Source organism: Pleurodeles waltl, chromosome 1_1, assembly GCF_031143425.1.
Source record: "Pleurodeles waltl isolate 20211129_DDA chromosome 1_1, aPleWal1.hap1.20221129, whole genome shotgun sequence".
NCBI classification, from domain to species: Eukaryota; Metazoa; Chordata; class Amphibia; order Caudata; family Salamandridae; genus Pleurodeles; species Pleurodeles waltl.
Window position 1 is genome coordinate 448535047 of NC_090436.1, and position 20120 is coordinate 448555166.

At 44.6% G+C, this 20120-nt stretch overlaps 1 protein-coding gene across 5 annotated transcripts in view; it reads left to right on the plus strand.

The window, feature by feature from the left end:
- Window positions 1–20120, plus strand: part of ATG10 (autophagy related 10) — a 718554-nt gene that overhangs the window by 130418 nt on the left and 568016 nt on the right. Inside the window, exon 1 of one of the 5 annotated variants that reach the window (XM_069224700.1) lies at window positions 6757–6789. The exons of 1 other annotated variant lie outside the window; for it this stretch is intronic. The gene's annotated coding sequence lies outside the window, so the exon portion shown is untranslated. Of the gene's footprint in view, window positions 1–6756; window positions 6790–6902; window positions 7008–20120 lie in introns of those variants that run through there. 3 more of the 5 variants (XM_069224710.1, XM_069224691.1, XM_069224681.1) reach the window with 3 other exon arrangements.

A 20120-nucleotide genomic window follows, 5' to 3' on the forward strand; every position in this document is an offset into this window, starting at 1 on the left:
AGCTACCCTCCCTATGTCCCGGATGGCAAGCAGGGAGATCTTGGGTGAATAGGGTGGAGGCCGCTTCCCTCCCATTACATACCGGTGCCAGCCCATCCATCCGCATTCAACAGGGTATTACGCAGGCGCGGTAGACCATCCTGATCGAAAAGCCATCGTAGCACATTTGAATGGCCCAAGAATGCATTCACCATCCGACCTTCCGAGCTGAGGGGATCCCGCAGCCAGCGCATAATCCAATGTATCTGTGCCGCGGAATAATATAGTTCGTACTGCGGGGCACCCAGTCCTCTCTGCGCCAGTGGTAATTAAATCTTGGTCAGGGCCACCCGTCGGCGCCCACTGCCCCACACCAGGTCGGTCAGCAAGCTGGACAGAGTCCCAAAGAGAGTGTCAGTGGCAGGGCGGAGAAATAGTACAGTAACCGTGGGAGAAGAATCATCTGTGCAATCGCCACTCTCCCAGGGGAAACAGCGGAAGGGAGCACCAGAAGGGTAAGGAGCCTCTAATATACCTGATCGCTCGACCCAGACTCCCCTCCCTATGATCTGTGGTGTCATAATATATAATTATCCCAAAATTTCTGAAAGTGGCGTAGCACCATGGTAAGGCATAAGATGAGGCCATAGCTCGCTGAGACTCCGGTACCAAGCGCATCGGAAACAGACAGGACTTCGACCAATTCACTCGCAGACCATAAAGGTCTCCAAATGAGTCCAGCGAAGTCAGTAAATCGGGGAGGGAGTCGAGTGATTGCGCAAATATATCAATGCGTCATCTGCATATAAGGAGGCGATCCGATATTTGTCTCCATCCAGAATGCCCCAGTGTGGAGCCATGCTCCGTAGCTGCGCAGCTAATGGCTCAATTGCCAATGCGCACAAGATCGGCAATAAAGGACAACCCTGTCTCGTGCCCCTGCCAATGTCAATACAGGTATCCAATGCATAAATGTTTTGCTGAAACCCATGCGCCTCAATGCTTCCATTAAGAATGGCCAGCCTAGAGTGTCGGATGCTTTTTCTATGTCCAGGGAAACCGCTATTCGTACGAAGTCTGGATCCGGAGTCTCCGCCATAAGCTTCAGCAGGCATTGAATATTAATGAAGGTGTTGCGGCCAGGTATAAGGCCAGATTGATCCGAGTGGACCAGAGATGGCATTAGCGGAATAAGGCGATTTGCTAACACTTTCCCCAGTAATATACAATCTGAGTTCAGCAGCGATAAGGGGTGATATGACCGAACGTCCAGGGGATCGCTGCCCCTCTTATGGAGGACCACTATCACCACCTTACACTGTGACTCTGGGAGCCGACGCACACCGAACACCTCCGTCAACATTTCCAAATATGTTTTAAGCGCCTGTGCAGAGAAAGCCTGATAGTACTCGGCTGGCAAGCCATCACTTCCGGGAGCTTTATTGTGGGCTAGTTGGCGCAGAGCTTGTTGAATCTCTTCCATTTCTATAGGTTTCTCCAGTTCTAGCAACTGTGGAGCAGTTAGGCGGGTTAATTGAAGCACCTTGAAAAAGTTCTCCAACCGCCCTGGGGATGGTGGGGGACGTGTCATGTACAGAGTGCTATAATATTGTCTAAAGGTCTTATTGATTTCTAACTGTGTGTTAACATGCTAGTGGGGAAGCGCCCGGGACCGTGCAGGAAGACAGATTATCTGCAGAGGGCTGCGAGTGGTGATTTGCACCTTTTCTTCAGCTGCACCCCCTGTACCTGTACGGGATTCCGAAAGGAACTAGCTCGGACAAGTGCCCCTGTCTGCACCGGTTGTGCTAAGACGTTAATTGTTGTTTTGGGTTTTGTACGTTTTTTTCCTTTTCTTATTCGTTTCTACTCACAAATTCCTTCATGCTCGCAGGGTGGCGGGGGTGGGGGGTTGGTGGGGGGTGGGTGAGGGGTGGGCGGGGCGGGCAGACGGCCGGGTGACGCCATAAGATACATATAGCTATTCTTCAGGAGACACATCTCACAGCCCAAGACCTGGGCAATCTCAGCAGGAAGTGGTCTGGATCGGTATATGGCACTAAGACATCGGCATTCGCGAGGGGGGTGCTGATATGGATTGCCCCCGGGGTCCCTTATACAGTAACGCACAATCAAATAGATGGAGAGGGTAGATATGTTCACTTAGAGGGAGCATTGGACGGGAGACAACTAGTTATAACGGGACTTTATGCACCTAACACTAGATAGGGAGACTTCCTGTCATCCACCTCCGCACAAGTAGTATGAGACCCCTCGCTCCCCAGCATCTGGGGCGGAGACTTTAACTGTGTCCTTGACGTGGATATGAACAGATCTCATCCGCCACTCACAGGTGCCCCCAGCAGAAGACTCTCTCAGGCATTGCAGTCTTGGATGCTGCAGAGGAGACTCAATGATGTAAGGAGGGGATTATACCCCCTGGATAGGGAATACTCCTTCTTCTCTCCGGTCCACTGCCTTCACACCCGCATAGATTTACTGCTCAGCTCTCACGAGCTGACTCATAACTTCACTGGGGATTCATATCTAGCCAAAACTTTATCCGACCACTGCCCCCGATACGCCGCTTTTCAGTGGGGCAAAGCGCCCACACGCATCCCCACCTGGGGCCTACAACCGACCTATTACTTGACCCCCCTTTCAGTGCAGAGCTAGCGGAGCATATAGATTCCTACTTTACTCTGAATGTCAAGACAGCGTCCTCGCGGGCAATTGAGTAGGATGGTCACAAGGTGGTGGTAAGGGGTTTGTGTGTGTCAATGGCAGCGGGGTGCACCGCACCATAACACGCCATTTACCAAAAATCGAAGTGGGTCTGCGTGAGGGGGAACGTGGGGTGGCGCGGTGGACCGGGGGAAATTGGTTGGGTTGAAAGGGAATTGGGCCGAGATTGACTGCCGACTGAGGCAGTTGATTACCGCCGTCACATTGCTTGGTTGCACTCTGAGTGGGACCGCTCTAGCAGGTTATTGGCCTCGCCAGTAAAAGGTCCAACAGCATATCCCGCAGAGACCACAGCCAAGCTTCAGAGAAAACTCCAGCAAATACAGAACGCAGCCGCATGTCTCATCCTCAACCTCCCTCGCCACGAACACCTCTCCGCCCACCTCAGATCCCTACACTGGCTGCCCATCAACAAAAGGATCATTTCCAAAATACTTGTCCACGCTCACAAAGCCCTCCACGACATCAGACCGGCCTACCTCAACGAACGAATCAACTTCCACAAACCAACTCGACAGCTGGGCTCCGCCGACCTCGCCCTCGCTACAGTCCCCCGCATCCAACGCACCACCTCCGGCGGCAGATCCTTCTCCCACCTCGCCGCCAAAACCTAGAACTCCCTCCCCACCAATCTACGCAAGACCCAGGACCTCCTAACCTTCAGAAAGCACCTCAAGACATGGCTTTTCGAGCAGTAACCTCTCCCCGGGTGAGTAGTGCGCTTAAGAAATTTTATTAATTGATTGATTGATTGACCTGGAAGTGGAGAAATGATGATTATGCACACAGCCGGTCGCCATGCCGCACAGGCAGAGTCTCAGTGATTGTCTGTACTCTGCTCCAGTGCGGTATTCATATATATGGCCGTAGGCCATCCATCCAGCGCTGCGGGCCAGTATCAAGGCAGAGGAAAGAAGAAAAAGGCGTGGGGGTTAGATCCATTCACCCGATGCAGTATTGCTCCTGTATTTCTGGTTGGGGGGGCACACAGCCAAAGCCTCGAGGGAGGGCCGCCCAATTACTGATTGAATTAGTGCTCCAGCCATGCACCGAGGGATCTGTTCTGCCCTGCAGTCTATTATGTTTCGAGCGGGCACACTGCAGACCCCAAATCCTGATGTACGGTGCCACGGCCGTCCCGTAGCCGTTCCTCAGGAGGCTGATGTTCAGCGCGCCCGTGGCGCGCCCTGCCGTTGATGCGCGCCAACACACACTCCCCTAGGCCGGCCAGCCCCAGCTCCAATTGCCAGCTCCAGGCCCCCCACACTTGTGTGTGGGGGCCACTTCTGTCTCAGCCGGGCCCTCCTGTTCCGAGCAGGGCTCCGCCGACCTGATTATTGACGCCAGCTCCAGTGACCGCCCTCCTCGCACAGCAGAGTCTTGTAGCTGCGCCGGGAGCCGTGCGGCATGCGCACCGATGCGCAGCTTCGGTCGAGGAGTCCGTCCCCTCACAGGGGCAATCCACTTGATTCCGGACGTTTTCTGGTCCCCCTCTGCCACAGGGGGGGACACTGCGTGATTGAAGCGGGTGCCGGGACCCGCAGGACCGGATACATTTCAAATATATGGTGGGCCGCGAGCAGAGCTCTTTACAAAGCGTCCGCTCCGGCCGCAATCTCGGCTACGCCCCCCATATATGATCCTGCCTCATGATTTGGGGAAGTCCTGAAAGGACTTAAATCAATTAACGGACCTGTTCATTATCCCATCTAGCCTCCGCTAGTGTCTTCTCAGCTTTCCTCTTTCTCCTCTTAAATTTCAGCTGCTCTTGTTGTCTGGCTACTAATTCCCGAATTGCTAATGCCTCAAATTGTGCTTTTCTCAGAGGAGATGTCAAATCATACAGTACTCTCCTCAAATACTCTAAAATCCTCAAATTAAATGTTCTGTGGGTAGGAAATGCTAAACTCCCATCCTTCTCTGTCTCTTTCCACCATTGTTTCAGCCAAAGACATGGCGCAGCGCCTTGCTCCTCAAATGCAACATAGGAGGGTGTACGTTCTGGCGGTGTAATCTCCCTTATTCTAGTTGAAATAAAGGTATCTCCCCTTAGAGCACTCTTTAAAGCTTTGAAGAATTTGATCTTGGGTAATTTACGCTACTTTCAATCAAATCAGGAAGTGACTTTCAATCCCAAAATCCCTTTTGTCAACCTTCTCAGCCTATTACGCTTAATGGTTGTCCACCAATCCGTATGCGACCCTTCTCACTAACCAACCTATCCCAGTGCGGCTCCAATTACGTCACACTCACACGTACAGCAGCTGACAAAGTCTTTCGGCTTGTCCTCCTCAATTCAGATTCACATAAAACGAAATGCAAAATCATTGCGAGCCCTAAACAAAATCAAAACCTAAATTTAGCTGTTTACTACAGGTAGGGTAACACATACGCTATAGAAACCTTACTGATTTTTCACTGACGGCCTTTCGCTCTGACAGCTACTCTTTCTTTCTCAGTTTCCCTGATTCACAAGCAAAATTTGACCTGCAAATTTTACTCTCAACTGATCAGTGGGTCTGTCCTCGTGCACAAAGGACTCGCCAGATCTTGGTTGAAAAACCTTTAACTCACTTTGACATGCACTCTTGAGTTTGTCAACCACGCCCAATTGACCTACTAAACAGACAAATTACAACAAAAAAACAAGTGTCTCATACACTTTTCAATACTCTGGGGTCTTAGATCTTGCATGGCCCGTAGACCAACAACTACGTGGACAATTTTTTAGCACAAAGCGCCACACACATGTGAAGTTCTACAAATTCCCTACTCTCACACTTTGGAGAACGCAAACTCCTTAAACAACTTAATGGGCTGGAAAAAATGGCTGTAATCGGCTGTCTTCTCTTGGTGCAATCGGATTAAGTTACAATCGCCTAAAACACTTCCCATGTTGCCATTGGTCAAAGAATCGTACGTTTACCATTAGTCCAATAAACACAAAGCTTCAAATCTAACATTTTACTAAACTATCGTTCACATGCCAGTGAAATTATACATTGTTGCTTCTGCTAGTACAAGATATTCTATCTAACAAGCAGTTCTCATGAGAAAGATAAAACATCTGCTACGTTTGGTCAACTCAGCTAAAAAAAATGCATGTATTAATCTTTCCAAGCGTACATTTCTCCCAGTAAATTTTAAACAGTGCAGCTTAACATGAGACTATGCAAATAGGCCCAGACCTCGCTAACTTAAGGCATACAATCATTAATAAAGCAAGATACTTAACACATAATCATTAGTATAACACATTACTACATTTGTCTTAATACAAACACTTCAATTAACATTAATATGCAATTAATAATAACACTTTGTAATTAATAGCAGCCACTCAGGTGGGCACATTGTCCAAGTCGCACATTATTTTCTATGTTAGCACATTTCTATGCAAACTCTTAACTCAAAATACATTAATATTTATTCGTAATAAACTCAGTGCTCACAATAGTTTTGGGACAATTAGGTCATCCTGCAATTCAGAATTAAAAGGTATGATTGGAGGCTATCTGAAGTCTAAAACAATGTATGTAATTTATTATGTTTCTGTCCGGCACAGAGCAGATCTGCTGCCTGCTCCGGGCACAAAGATAGTGGGGAGAAGGGCAAGGGGGTGCAGGGTGGAGGTAGTGCCATAGCCAGGATTAATTATGTGAATGTAGATGTGCTAAGTGTGTGTATATATATGTGTATATATACACACACACACTTATCAAAACTACGTTTACACATACAGGCATATATTTTACAAGACACCTAGAAAAAAAAAATATATATATATATCGCCGGCGGAACAGTGAGGCTAAAGGCTTTAGTCCGACTTTTATGTCTCGCCTGTCCAGGTTTTTGCTCCTCAGAGTATGGCCACCATGCTACAATGACAAGGATTCAGCCCGCACAACCATGGACACCGGTTCACATACGGCTGGGTGATAACTTCCGGAGCAGTAGATGGTCACATCCGCTGCAGAGCGTTTCTTAGGAGATGAGTGAGACGGTCTTTTTTTTTTTTTTTTTTTAGGGCGGGTCGGTTTGGTCAACCAATCGCAGGGTTTACTGGTAGGTACTTCGCAAAAAAGCTATCCTAGTACTGTCCGTTTTCCTGAATTATTTTTATAGATATATATATATATATTTTAAGTCATCTTTTTAGTTGACGCTTCTCGCCTTCCCGCGATGTGGAAACAAAATTGGCAACAAATGGATGATTAGAATATTTCTGACGGACGGTAATTTCAGTGTTCAAAACCTCCCGCTTGATTCAGGAGGGTTGAGAGGTGAATAACAGCAAGAATAACGCAGAAAGAAATGTTTTGATTTCGGTATTTAGCTACATTGCTCACTCCAGACTATGCTAAAGACTGCAGTGAGATTAGGCTACGAACCAGGGACAGGAATAAAAATGTAGGTGAGGAGGGCAGGTTGGGGGTTAACATGCATTGTAATGAAAGTCAGGAAAAGGTGCTTAAGATTTCAACATTTCGAGTAGTGAATACTAATTAGTATGCCATCCCAGGAAGTATTGTCACGCAGCCTTTGAGATGAACAACGCAAAAAGCAGCATTCGTGAAATTATACTACAAAATGTTAGATAACACGAAAACTTTGCTAATTCAGATTTATGGCTTTCACTTGGAATGAATGCCTACCATATGCAGGCATCGAGGTAAAAAGTTGCATGTATATTAGCAGACGTGTCGTTATTTAGAAACCTGGGAAGCAGGACTCGACTGTTTTTTTTTTATATAACGCTTGACATTTTGCCGATGGACTACAGGTTTCGGGTTGCTTTCAAAGCTGGTTGGGCTGTCATAACTCAGACAGGAACTCCCCTTACCCTTCTTCTCTATCGACCAAACTACTTCCTCCCTCCAGCGGTGCGGGGTTGTTTTCACAATATTTCTATACCTGATTTGGGGTCAGTCTGGCTCTGATTGTTAAAGAGATTATAAAGAAAGGGGCGTACGTTTAAACAAAAGTAAGCCAACCTAAAACTATTTTGGACATATTCAATGAAAAGTATCCCTCTTTAATCACGAGCATTGGAGTGTATGAAGTTCAGGGGCGCAGCCTGGTCAGTAAAATTGGGTGTGTTTGGGGCGAGAGGTGTGGGCTTCAGATTTTCCAACAATCGGGCTGGCATAAAATGTTGGATGCGTCAATGGTAGCGCCATAGTTTATAGATTATTTCCATTGGTGCCAGAAGATAAACGTATTAAGAGGCATATGACCTAAGTGTATCATATCATATCATAATCAGGGTTCTGCCTACAACTTACTATATGATCTGTCTAATTCTGTCATTTCTATCCCCAGGATCATCTTTATCGTGCAAGCGTTGTATAATGTATGGTTGCAAAGGTGACCAAATATCCTTGGATCTTGCCTTGGTTGCCATAAGCATACTAAAATTATCTGATGCGTTGTTCCAGTAATTAAGGTCCTGGATCAAGTCAATTACAATCGATAAGGGGCCTTTCCTAACCTCATCGCAATTTTTTTACAATAGCATTGGCATTGCCATATACTTGCTGATTGGTGCTTGTATCTTTGTCACCTATCCCAATAATGCCAAAAAGGGGGGGTTGGGCTCAACCTGCATTTATAATTTTACCTAGCTCGAGGAATACACTGTGACAGTAAGATTGTATGCCAGGACACCTCCAAACTTAATGAATACAATTTGCTCCTTCATCACTACATCTGTGGCATCTAGTAACCTCTCTAAGGCCGTGCCCATGCAGCATAGTCGGTATATAGTAGAATCTTCCAATATATTTATATTGTATGAGTCGATGTCTAATGTTGAGGGATACATTATTGATAGCAGAATGTCAATTGTTCATCGGGGGTATTGCGGTTAATATCCTTCTACTATTTCTGACAAGCTTTGGTGATATGTCGGGGTCTGATGTTCCATACCAGCATTTCAAGCCTAGATATTATTTGCTTAAGGTATGTGTTCTGTATTAAATATGTGAGCAAGATGAAGGGTTCTGCTGGCTTGTCAGGAAAATCTAGTTTTCTGGTACGCGCCTCATATTCTATAATTTAGTAATATATCTATTACTGTAAGGGCATGGCTTTCATTTCGATTCTGTTCTAGTGTCCTAAATATGTTGTATTGGAAAAGGTCGTCTATGCACTCAATATTTAGCTTCCCTAGCCAATTGTGCAGTCCCTTGTCCAGTAGTACAGGCAGCCAGCCACACCAATTCACCTGCACTACTACTGAATGCAGTAATTCAATCTGGCTTCACCTGAACAGCCAGTACCATGCATTTACTGTCGAGCAAAGTGAGTCTGTTCAAGGAGTCTGTTTATAATTGGGGGAAGGGTTGAAAACTTTCACCACCAGTGATATGGGCACACTAGCATCTCGTTCCATCGAAAGATGCAGCATCTGCACCAGACTGTGAATGCAGTAGTGTACACGCTGAGTCTGTGCTGTCTAGTATTAGAGCTCCAGGACCGGAGCTGCTAGGCCGCCCTATTCATTTGCAAGCACCACGATAGTCCATTTGACTCTGGGTTATTTTCCTGCCCATGCAAGCTACCACATGTGCAGGCCACACATAATTTACAGGTGAGGACAATGGGTATATTCAGTAACAGATACAACATTTTGGGCAGAAGAACTATTTTCATTATAGCAATCCTTCCGACCAGGGACAGTGGAAGGTTTATCCATTTACTTATAATGTCCGTTAGTTTATTTTTAGACATACCATAATTGTATCCGATTACCCCCACAAGGTCCCTGTGTACAACGATAGCCAAATAACATACACGTTTATGTGTCCATCTTGGGGGAATTCATTAGTGCACTGTGGACTCAGTGGAAAGGTAACAAACAGGCTTGCCCCCAAGTTATTATTAGTCCCAACAGTTCCCAAAATCTCAGAATTTCTCTAATAATTGAAGAGAGGTTTACTTCATGGTCCCTGACAGAGCAGGAGGCCATCTGCATAGACTGATAAGAGGAATCTGTAACCAGGAACCTCCGCTCTCACTATGTGTGGCGCTGTTTAAGAGCAGAGGCCAGTGGTTCATCAACCATGATGTGCTGAAGCAGTGAGAGTGGGGAACCCTTTCACGTTCCCCTACTTATGTTGATGGGTTTAATGACGCTGCCATTCACTCAGATAGGAGCTTTAGTTAGTGTAAAATATTTTAACCTCCCTTCTTGAACATTGGAGCCTCGCCAACTTATTTCTCCTTGTAATGAACTATGTACCCCACACAGCTTCTAATGTTGGGTAATTGATGACATATTACTATTGTTACTTTAACGGTGTGGGTACAGATATTGAATTAAAGCCTTGCCTTGATGATTGTTCGCTACCTTAAAACTTACTATGTTTTTTTTTTTTAAATAGAGCCTCGCCAACATTAAAGCATTACAGTCCTAATATAGAGTGTTTATCCTGGTTTCATTGCTGCATTAAAGAACAAGTGGTTTTGCCAGTAAATTGCCATTCTCGTTGTGAGATTTCTGTCTCATTGTGTGATTACTTGCTAGATTTTTATGGATATATATATATATATATATATATATATATATATATATATATATATATATATATATATATATATATATTATCTCAATGATGGGGAAGTTAGAGAGAATCAAAATACTTTTAATATGGCTGCCAACATGGGACTGGGTAGCTCCTGGGAAAATACGTCTGTGGGCAGGGAGAACGTCATTTTAAGCCTCCCAGTAAGAACGAGAGAGGAAGAGAAAAGGTTGTTGATGCTGGACTTTGACAGGCAGGAACTGCCTAAGACTCAAAGGATGGCGGAGGACGCCCAGTGCAGTGGGAAGCGAGTTGATCAGGAGGAGGAACAGCATTGAACTGGAGAGGCTAATGGTCTAGGACCAGAGTCTGGGAGAGCCACTAGCGAGAGAACGTAGGTCAGAAGAACCCGAAAACACCTATGGCTCTAAGTGGAGTGATAGGAAGACACACACAGTCCCCGCCAGAGCTTTTACTCATAGTTGTGGCTTAAACAAGTGCAGGGGAGAATTTTTACTCCCAAACGGATACGCGGAGAATGCGCTAACGCCTTGGGGGCAGGGACGAGGGGAACACCGAAGACAACGGAAGGCACTCACATAAAGACCGCTGCACACTAGTTTTGACACTGTCCTTGCCCGAGAAAATACAGATTTTCCACTTTTGTATTTTGCGTTCTTTTTTGAGATACTAATCAGCTTTGACGGCTGGAGATGGAAAGTAGGAATATTGATCGGAATCCCTTTTTGTGACCTGTGTTTTTTTTTTTTTTTAGCAGTTTTTACTTGATGTGAAAAGACTAATGGGCTATACTTTACCTGTGACTGGGTTGTGGGAGGTAAGAGGAAGGAAAATCTGGATTGGATCTCGTTGGGAGACTGTCTTGACCCTTTAATGATCTTTTCATTATCCTTTGTTGTTTTAAATTAAGGCCACCAAAATAAACCCGAAAACTAATTTCTGCGCTTTTTGGAGTTATTTGTGCTCAACGTTTATTTTTTTGCATGCATTCTATTTTGTGATTAATGCTATTGTATACATACATATATATATCTATCATGAAATTATTAATATGTTATTTAGCACCCTATCATACTTTATTTAAACTGTGATTGTGCTGTGCTTGCACCACAAAACTCCCTTTAGTTAAGTTATAGCTTAGGCAAGGCTCAATTCCTGTGCAGAATAGAGTCTAATTTAATGCTTGACTGTCAGTATTCTGCCTGTGAGGGTGGTGGAGGACGAAATTACAGATCACCGCTGGCCCTGCGGTCACCTCTGTACATTGAAAGGAACTGCTGTCACAGTGGTTTCTTTAAGTGTATAAAAAGTTTGGTGAATGCCTACTGTTGGTTCTGACGACCTTTTCCACTTTCAGAAGTGTTTGTTATTCTGTATCAAAACCCTAAAGCTTGTTTATTTCAGAAAAAAACCTAATGAAAGCTCCCAGTGTGTGTGTTTGTGCGTGTGTGTGTGGGGGTGGGGGGGGCGGATGAGGTCATTATTTTTTATTTTTCTGCCCCTCACCGCCAGTTTTTTCTGGCGCTGTAGGACATATTAAAAAGATAGTACCGCTAAACTGCCCACCCTAAATAGGATGGGTGTTGTAATGTCCTTCCTCCGACTGCCCGTATTCTGCAGGGCCGTCAGAGGAAGTCTTCAGTCAACGGAGCTAACAGTGGCTCTGTCGATTTAAGACTTAAAGTCCACCAAACTTTAAATGAGACTTGTGGACTGAGGGTTTGGTGTACAGGGTACTTCACTAAGTTTTTTCAACAAAGTATCTCGTTCACCAAACTCTAATTCGGGCCCATAGTGTATCAAGCACTGATTATCAGGAATTCTCGACCTTTTTGCTGTTGAGAGTTTAATTGGCCCTGAAATTGTGTGCCCCTGAAAATACACCTTGACTTATTCGGGCTGAACGTACAGATGCTCTTAAAGGCGAGTACTGTCCATGTGTTGCATTTGTTCTTGGCCTCCGGTGTTTATTGGACTAGCGAGCAGCATCTTATAGAGCTTTGAGTGGCATTGTGAAAACTAATTGTAAGTAAGATATGAACTGGAGCTGACTTATTAAAGCTAGGTATGGGACAGACTCCTGTATTGTGGGTATTTATCTTTCATCCCCCTTATAGAACCTCCTCCCCTCTTTCTCTCACTCTGCCTGCTTGTCCTCCTTCCACTTAGACTGTTGACTTACCCAGTCATGAATGTTCCAAATTGACAGATGGGGTTGAGCTGTTAGGCAGACAGTCTGATATGTTGTGATGTTGATACTTACTGGACATTGGATCAGCGTTATGACACTGACAATGGGTTGGTCCTGTGGTGGGGACAGAGCAGCATTATCACCATTCACTGTATGCCTTGTAATCATGGCCTTGCGGTCAGTTTGCTGAAGAGTCTTACCTTGTCATTTATCTTCTGTCTACAGGGTAGCAGCGCATGGTGCTGCAGCTCTTGTTACTGGTTATCTTCATCACCCAGCAGCTCAGCTTATAAACTCCCAGGACCAGAGGTTAAGAACTACTGGTCTAGACTATTCGTTGTGATGATATTGAGAATAGGAGGACATACTCCATGGTTCTTTCTTCCCTGTTCCCTTTTTGTTACTGTCATAGCTACTGAGATGTATGCATTGTATATTATTCAGAAAGTGTTTGTATTGTCCTAAAAACAATTGTCTGTTTTTATGTCTGGCCTTTAAGACAACTGAAAGGCTTGTTATTTAAACAAATCATCATAGTATAGTGGCCACCTCAGTGAATGTTTTTTAATTATACATTTTTTATTGTGAGCGTCTGACAGACATGTTTAAGTGTCTACATGTTTTTAATTTTATTTTGTGACATACGCACACATTAAAAAACATAACAACATCGTTAGCAGAGGCCAGATCTATTGGCTTGGCAGTGTTTGTTGATTTGTTGTAGAAGATTCCATACTCTCTTGGGGGGAAGATTACTTTTATTTGGTAGATGTGTTGGAGATATTTCTCTTTCAGTCCGTTTCTAGAACCTGCTCCTCCTTTCTTTCTTTATGCTTGCTTGCCTATTTCCTTGCTGTTAGACTGCAGAATTTTTCTGTCATGAGGATTCCAAAGTGACAGAAGTGGTTGAACTGTGAAGGAGGCAGACTGTGCTTGGTACACTTTGACAAACAGGTAGCTACTGTCGCATAGGCTCTCATTATCCTAATGAGACTACTGGATTTTTGGGCGGCATGATCGTTCGCAGTGTGGGGGACTAAGTCTGACCCACGGTGAAGGACCCTTGTCACCCCAAATGCGGTTTTTGCTCCGGCTGACTAGCAGTGCCTCATCTTTCCCGAAGGGAAGAGACAATTGGGCAGCCGAGCGCATGACATCTTGGTACTTCCCAGGGAAGTCGTGGTCACTCAGGTCACAACCGGTTCTCTCATACACAGTACGGTCTCATATAGAAATGACAAAGGCAGTTTAAGTTTTAAAGATTGGTTTAATAAAACAACTGCATTTTAGATAACAAAGCGTGAGCTGCAATAACCAGAACTACACAATACAGTAGGATTAAAATAGTAATGTTGAGAGTGAACCACAAGAATAAGGCTATCATAGTGCAACTAGATTATGTTCTCTCTAAGTTATATTCTGAGCACAGCATGTGAAGCTCTAAGCCCCCCAGGTACCTCCAGGAGGACATCACCCCTCATAACTGAGCAAAGGCCTGCAATCTGCATCAGCATCTGCAACGGGGCAGTCAGCATCTAGTTGTGGGTTCCTGGTCGGAATCTCCCTCTAACGTGTACTAAAAAGTGTTTTTATAACTAACGCGCATTTGTTCTAATAAATGTCCCTACGTAAAGATGTGTACTTTCTACGAACACTAGAGACTAAACTTATACCACGTTTACCGGCAATGTACCAGACTGTATCCTTGACTGAAGCACAGAGCGAGCAAGAATGTATTGTTTGAGAACTCTGTACTGAAGTAAGCTAAACAGTGTGATAGAATGAAATAAAAACAAGACCATGAAACTGGTTATTGTAAAATAACAGTGCAAGGTTGAATAAAATGCATCTAGGGCAAAGTGCACAGAGGCCTAATACGTTAAGCTAACGCGCATAAAGCTACTTTAAAAATGACTACACTACACCCTCCCCTTGTCGGTAGAATGTGTTTTAAGCCGAAGCTAAAAAATGCCCTAAGCCAAAATATAATTAAAAACCTATCCAATTTCAACAAGTTAAGATGGCACCAAAGCATATTAACCCTCAATTTAAAAAAATGAGCATGCGGCAAAATGCTGAATACAAATGACAATGTCAATGACAATGTCAATTTAGAATAAGTTCAATTCAAACATTGGTCATGGAAAGCAGGAGATTCTCCACTTCGGCAGATGACAAAACCGGAAAATCAATGCCAAAGACTACCAAGGAGCAGGTGTGTTCCAAAGCCCCAGTGTCAACCAAGGCGGCATCCCGTGTAGAGCCTGTGAACGAGTTAATATCAACTTCCTCCAGGAAGGGTATCTCGTAAGTAGCTTCTCGGAGCAAACGCAGCGCATGTCTGGTAATGAGCCCTCATCGGGAACATCAACAGATCAGCATCAACCACTGGGGGGCGTTGCTGTGAGAGGCAGACGTCCAGTGCATGTTCAAAAGAGCACCAACGGCACCGAAACACGGGCTGCACACAATCCAAAACCGGTCTGAATGACAGAGACCATTCACACTCCAAACGTTCCAGGAGTGTTGCTCCAAAGTGCCGTATCATGCGTTCACGACACAGCTGCGCTGACGCCTTCATTTGTCCTTGTTGCGGCGGGACAGCCATTGTGGAAAAACAAGAGGAACAGCAAAATGCCGGCAAATAAAGCCAAAGTTATCGGAAATCCCTCAAAAATGCTTCCGAAAATTAAATGAATAGCCAAAGGTATTAAACCGAATATGGAAGAGAAGGTGTGAACAAAACCAACACCAACGGCTTTGAAAAAATGTGCTAATCCAGCCGTGCTGGACGCATTAAATATATGTCCCACGAGTTCACCAAAGTGGCTCGGAAAGTTTGTATTTAACAGGGACTGTATTTCCGCTGATGACCTTGCCACCTGAAGTGCGTCGGTCCCGCGTGCTGATGTAGGGGCCACATGCTTCTGAAACAATAAAGCCTTCAGTCTACTTACCTTGTCAAAATTCACATTGGAAGTAGCAATTTGAGGCCAAATATCCGCTACCTCCCTAAATTTAGTGGGGGGAAACAACACACTCCTGCAGCAAGTAATGACCTTAGTGCCCGAAACAACGTAAACAATTCCGGCCCGCATGCCACAACAGTCTTCACTTTTGAGGAGGACGTAGCTGCCGTTTGAAAGCACCTGGAATGTGTGTTTAATCAAGTGGACCGGAACTCTCTTCAGATAGCAAGCCAAGTTCGCCACCGAGGCATTACACGCCCCATGCAAGGACAGCTGCTTACAAATCATCGAATGGCTGACTGAAGTCTCGCATTCACTACTGCTAAGAAAGACTTCTTTCATGCCATTGAGGCATTTGTACAAGAAGGGAAGCTCCCACACCTCATGGATGTAACTATCTCCCAAATTGTCATATCTGCCTACCGGAACATGTTTCAAACAAGAAGTGAATTGTAATGGAGAAATAGGCAGATTAATAACCCCGTGTATCAACCACTCTGCAGAGGGAATCCCGGCCACGGTAAAAGGCAATCTTTCTAACTTTTCAATGTTGAGCATGACATAAGTCGCCTCCTTCTTAGCCATTAGTTGTTGTCGCCGCGTTAAATTAAAGGAAAAAAATATTTCCCTGGCACTGATGTGCTGCCACGGAACGCAACCCGCCTTCAATGTCTGAAGCATACCAACCCAACTGCATAATGGACCTGGTCTGACTCTGTCCATGATATAAAGAAGACATATCAGATCGTATAATGTCTATAGCAGAAGAAACAATGTTGTTAATTGTATATATCCGGTCGGACAAGGTGTGAATTCCATTATCCACAACAGCCAATGCTTTTTTCAGATTTTCCTGATCTATCTGCCTTAACCGGGCTGCAGCCTCTTGCTGGGAAAGTTTCCATATTTCATTGTACACTTCATACAAGAAACGCTTCCTGCGTGGCGTCGTCGGGCCTGACAAAAAATCTTGTAAGTCAGTGTTATTAGACAGGAGAGTGAGATGTGTCTTAACTGCATCTAGCGAGGATGATTTTAACCATTGCTGGCACAATTTTCCCACACTATATGTTGTAACTATGTCAGCATGTTCTGGTGATATATAGCGAGGGTCTGACCTACTCGTCCGGAAACCCCCAGAGGAGGTGACAAAACGTTGATGACACACGTTAGTGTCTATTGGCCACAATAACCACCCGCCTGGACGTGTCTGTGAAGCATTAAATGTACCATTCTGGACCTATTCAATAAGCTCACTAAAAGTTGCATTTGTGTACTTTTGCCAGTCATCAAATTTTGCAGGGGCAGGTATACTAGGCATGTTCAATTCTCTGATTGTGGCTAAGCCTAAACAGCTAGTCTGTTGTACTGTTTCATTTAACAAAATCATTTGAACGGGAATGAGACATGCTCTAAACAATGTTTCTCTACCCTTGGTTTGCCAATTTTTTGTTCCCCAAACAGTTTTTAAATCCACATTTTGTTTACCAATATTCATAACCTTCAATTGATAACCGGGAAACAAAGGAGTCCGAATATATGCATTTTGTGTTGGTCAACAACATTTGTTTATCTTTAGTCGGAGTTAACCTAAAATAATATGACTTAGCATTCATTTGATGATGCCCAGAAAAATACTTAAATTTGTCAAAATAAGTTTTAGAACTCCTTTGCGGGGGAGTTGGGCAATGTTCCCATTGCGTATAGTCAAATATCGTTTTTGGACTACTTGCTTTATGTATGAAGTGGTGCCCATAATAATTATAGCAAAACATGTCACCATAATTGTCTTTAAACTGGTAAACATCTTCATTTTCAGAGACATTATAATATTGTAATTCTGTCATCATAGAGTCAACTGTCTTCACATCCCAATCATCAGATACAATGCCTGGTATTACTATATCATTCATAGATAACTTTAGGACATACAGTATTTGAATTTTTTCAGTGGGACCGTATATATCAAACATTACTTTATCCCACACAATCCCATCCGGAATTGGCACTGCAGAAATGTTCACAAAGGACAAGTCTCTTCGAACCCTATGATGAAAAATGTGGTTTCAACACCTCCTCCACCTGTTCAACCGCTGATCTCTCAGGAAGAAAATGACCATGTATCAATAGAAAAAAGGTAATGCCAAACCCAATCCAAGGAAAAAAATGCTATCATAGTCAATAAAAGACACAGATAGTTCCATGGAAAAACAAAATACATATCTTTAAGCCAACACATCAGCTTACGTGGACCTGACAGGTCAGTATTTGAATAGGCAAACGAGTCCGATAGACCATTGTTGTTGTCGGCAAAGTAACCAGAGGCAGTTCGTGCAAAAGGCGTCGCCGTAGTCAATGGAGGAGTTGGTGTTTCTCGCGGTGGTACACTGTAGATAGCACCATCCGTCACGTCTGTAGTCATGGTGACTTGATCAAATGTTTCTAAGTTAGACGTTGTTAGTGGAACTAATGCAAGATCATCATCCACCCTCCCCAAGCTCGGAGAGACAACAGTGTTGGTATAGATAACTTGAAGCGGAACTTCTTCCCCAGTAGTGAGAGGGATTCGGGAACTACTGGACGTTCCTCTTGGTCTGCTGTGTAAAATCGGCCACATGTTGTAACTTGACATTGTCAATAGAAACAAAGCGATTTTCTTTGGTACCTGGCAACGAGGGTAGAATAACAGTTCTCGTTCCGTGTATCACCAACACGGTGACTGGGGCACGATAAGAAGGGCCAAATTCTTTTTTCGCTGCGACCTTTTCACGCACAAGATCCCCAACCCTGGTAATCCAGCCGGTAGGTGTTACTGGCACATCCTTAATTCCTGTGGAGGCGGCACTTATAGAAGAGTTATCTTCACGGAACTGCTGTAATTCCTGTAAAACAGTGACACAATCATTTATGTCAAAAGGTGTTCTCGCCGCCTCCACACCAGGACCATCAAGATCCGGAACAAACATTTGTGTTCCGAACAGGCACTCATATGAAGTACGACCCCCCAGGGACCTTCTAGACAGGTTATCTAGTGCTCTCTGAACTCCATACAGGTGGGTTATCCAACTACGACCCGTACCTAAGACTCTGGCTATTAAGGATTTCTTTAAATCGCAGTTTAATCGCTCCACGACAGAATTTCCCTCGGGATGAAATGGAGACAAGTACTGGAGCTGGACTCCCAACTAAGCCATGGTGTCCCTGAATGCCCTTGAGGCAAAAGCAGGGCCCTGGTCCGAATGGAATGCCGCAACTGCACATGAACATACACGACTAGTATATATTTGTATGCACTATCCGGTGTTAGTGGACTGCAATGATCCAAGTACACACATTGTAATGGTCTGTTGGATATTAAGAGGGGTGTCTGCGGCGGGCGCATAGCTGTTGAAACTTTAATTTGTTGACAGATATCACAACAAAGGACGTACTGCTCAGTCTCTTTATAGAGACCAGGTCACCAGTAACGGGCCTGCATTCGCAAAATTGTAGCTGCCACTCCCTCATGCACTGCTTTAATCAATTGTGGTCTTACATCTTTATTGGGGATGTCGCGTACGCCTACACTAGGAATTTTAACTTCAGCGTTCAGCATACTTCCCATGAAGTATTGATATTTATTTGGAAATCCTTTTGGATAAGTCGTGCCACCAACCGTAGCTTTTATGGCAGCCATAATCTCTGTGTCTGGTTTGGAACTCGAACGAGTCACTGCAGCTACAGTGGCAACTGCCACTGCCGACTTTGCGGTTTCATCAGCCAAAGTATTTCCAGCAACGTGTATTCCAACGAGCTGGTGTCCAAGTGTATGCACAACATGGACTTTGGGTAGCGTCTCTTTCAGGTCTGCTACCTTCCACCACAGCAATCTGTGTTTTATGGTGTTACCTTTTGAATCTCTGAACCCATTCAAGCACCAGTAATGTAGGTATTCGTTAAAAGACTGGACGCAATTATACGAATCACAAACCATCAGTGTGAACTCCGTCGGATCCGTATGTTCTAGTGCCATTAGTAGAGCCTTTAGCTCAGCCAATTGTGCTGTACAATCCCCTAAGGTCTGCGTATAGGTATGTAGGGGGCAGAATTTCTCCCCCTCCATATAGCCGCTCACTACCGCACATGCAGCAGAATATTGGTGTTTTGTTCCAATAGCAGGTTGCGCAGAGCCATTGGTATACATGACTACATTATATTGATCAATAGGCAACGTGTCAGCGGGAACAGGATATTGCAGAAATTCCTGAGTTTGTAACTTTGGGTCAAAAATGTAATCTACATCCGTGGCTGTTAAAGACGTAGCTCATTGTATCCATCGCAGGTGAAGTGCTTTTGTGTTCGGAACGCTAGCTTTTTTAACAGCCTCGAGGGCCGGAATAGGAGAAACGACAATAATGCGTTTCCCCTGGGCAAGAGGTCTTTCTTTAATAACAGCCATCTGTACAGCAGTGAGAATTTTCTCTGTGGATGCAAATAGTTGTTCAGCAGCAGAATACATGTGTGACTTGTATCCAATCGGGACTGTCTCACCCTCATTAGATGTGACATAAGTAAACCCAATGGCCCCAGCTATCACCCTGATGACCAAATGAGTCTTATTGTCCGGTGTATGTAAATGTTTCGCTGCTAGCCTATCTGCTTGTAACTCCTGAAGAGTATGTGTATGTTCAATTGTCCAGAATTTGCTTG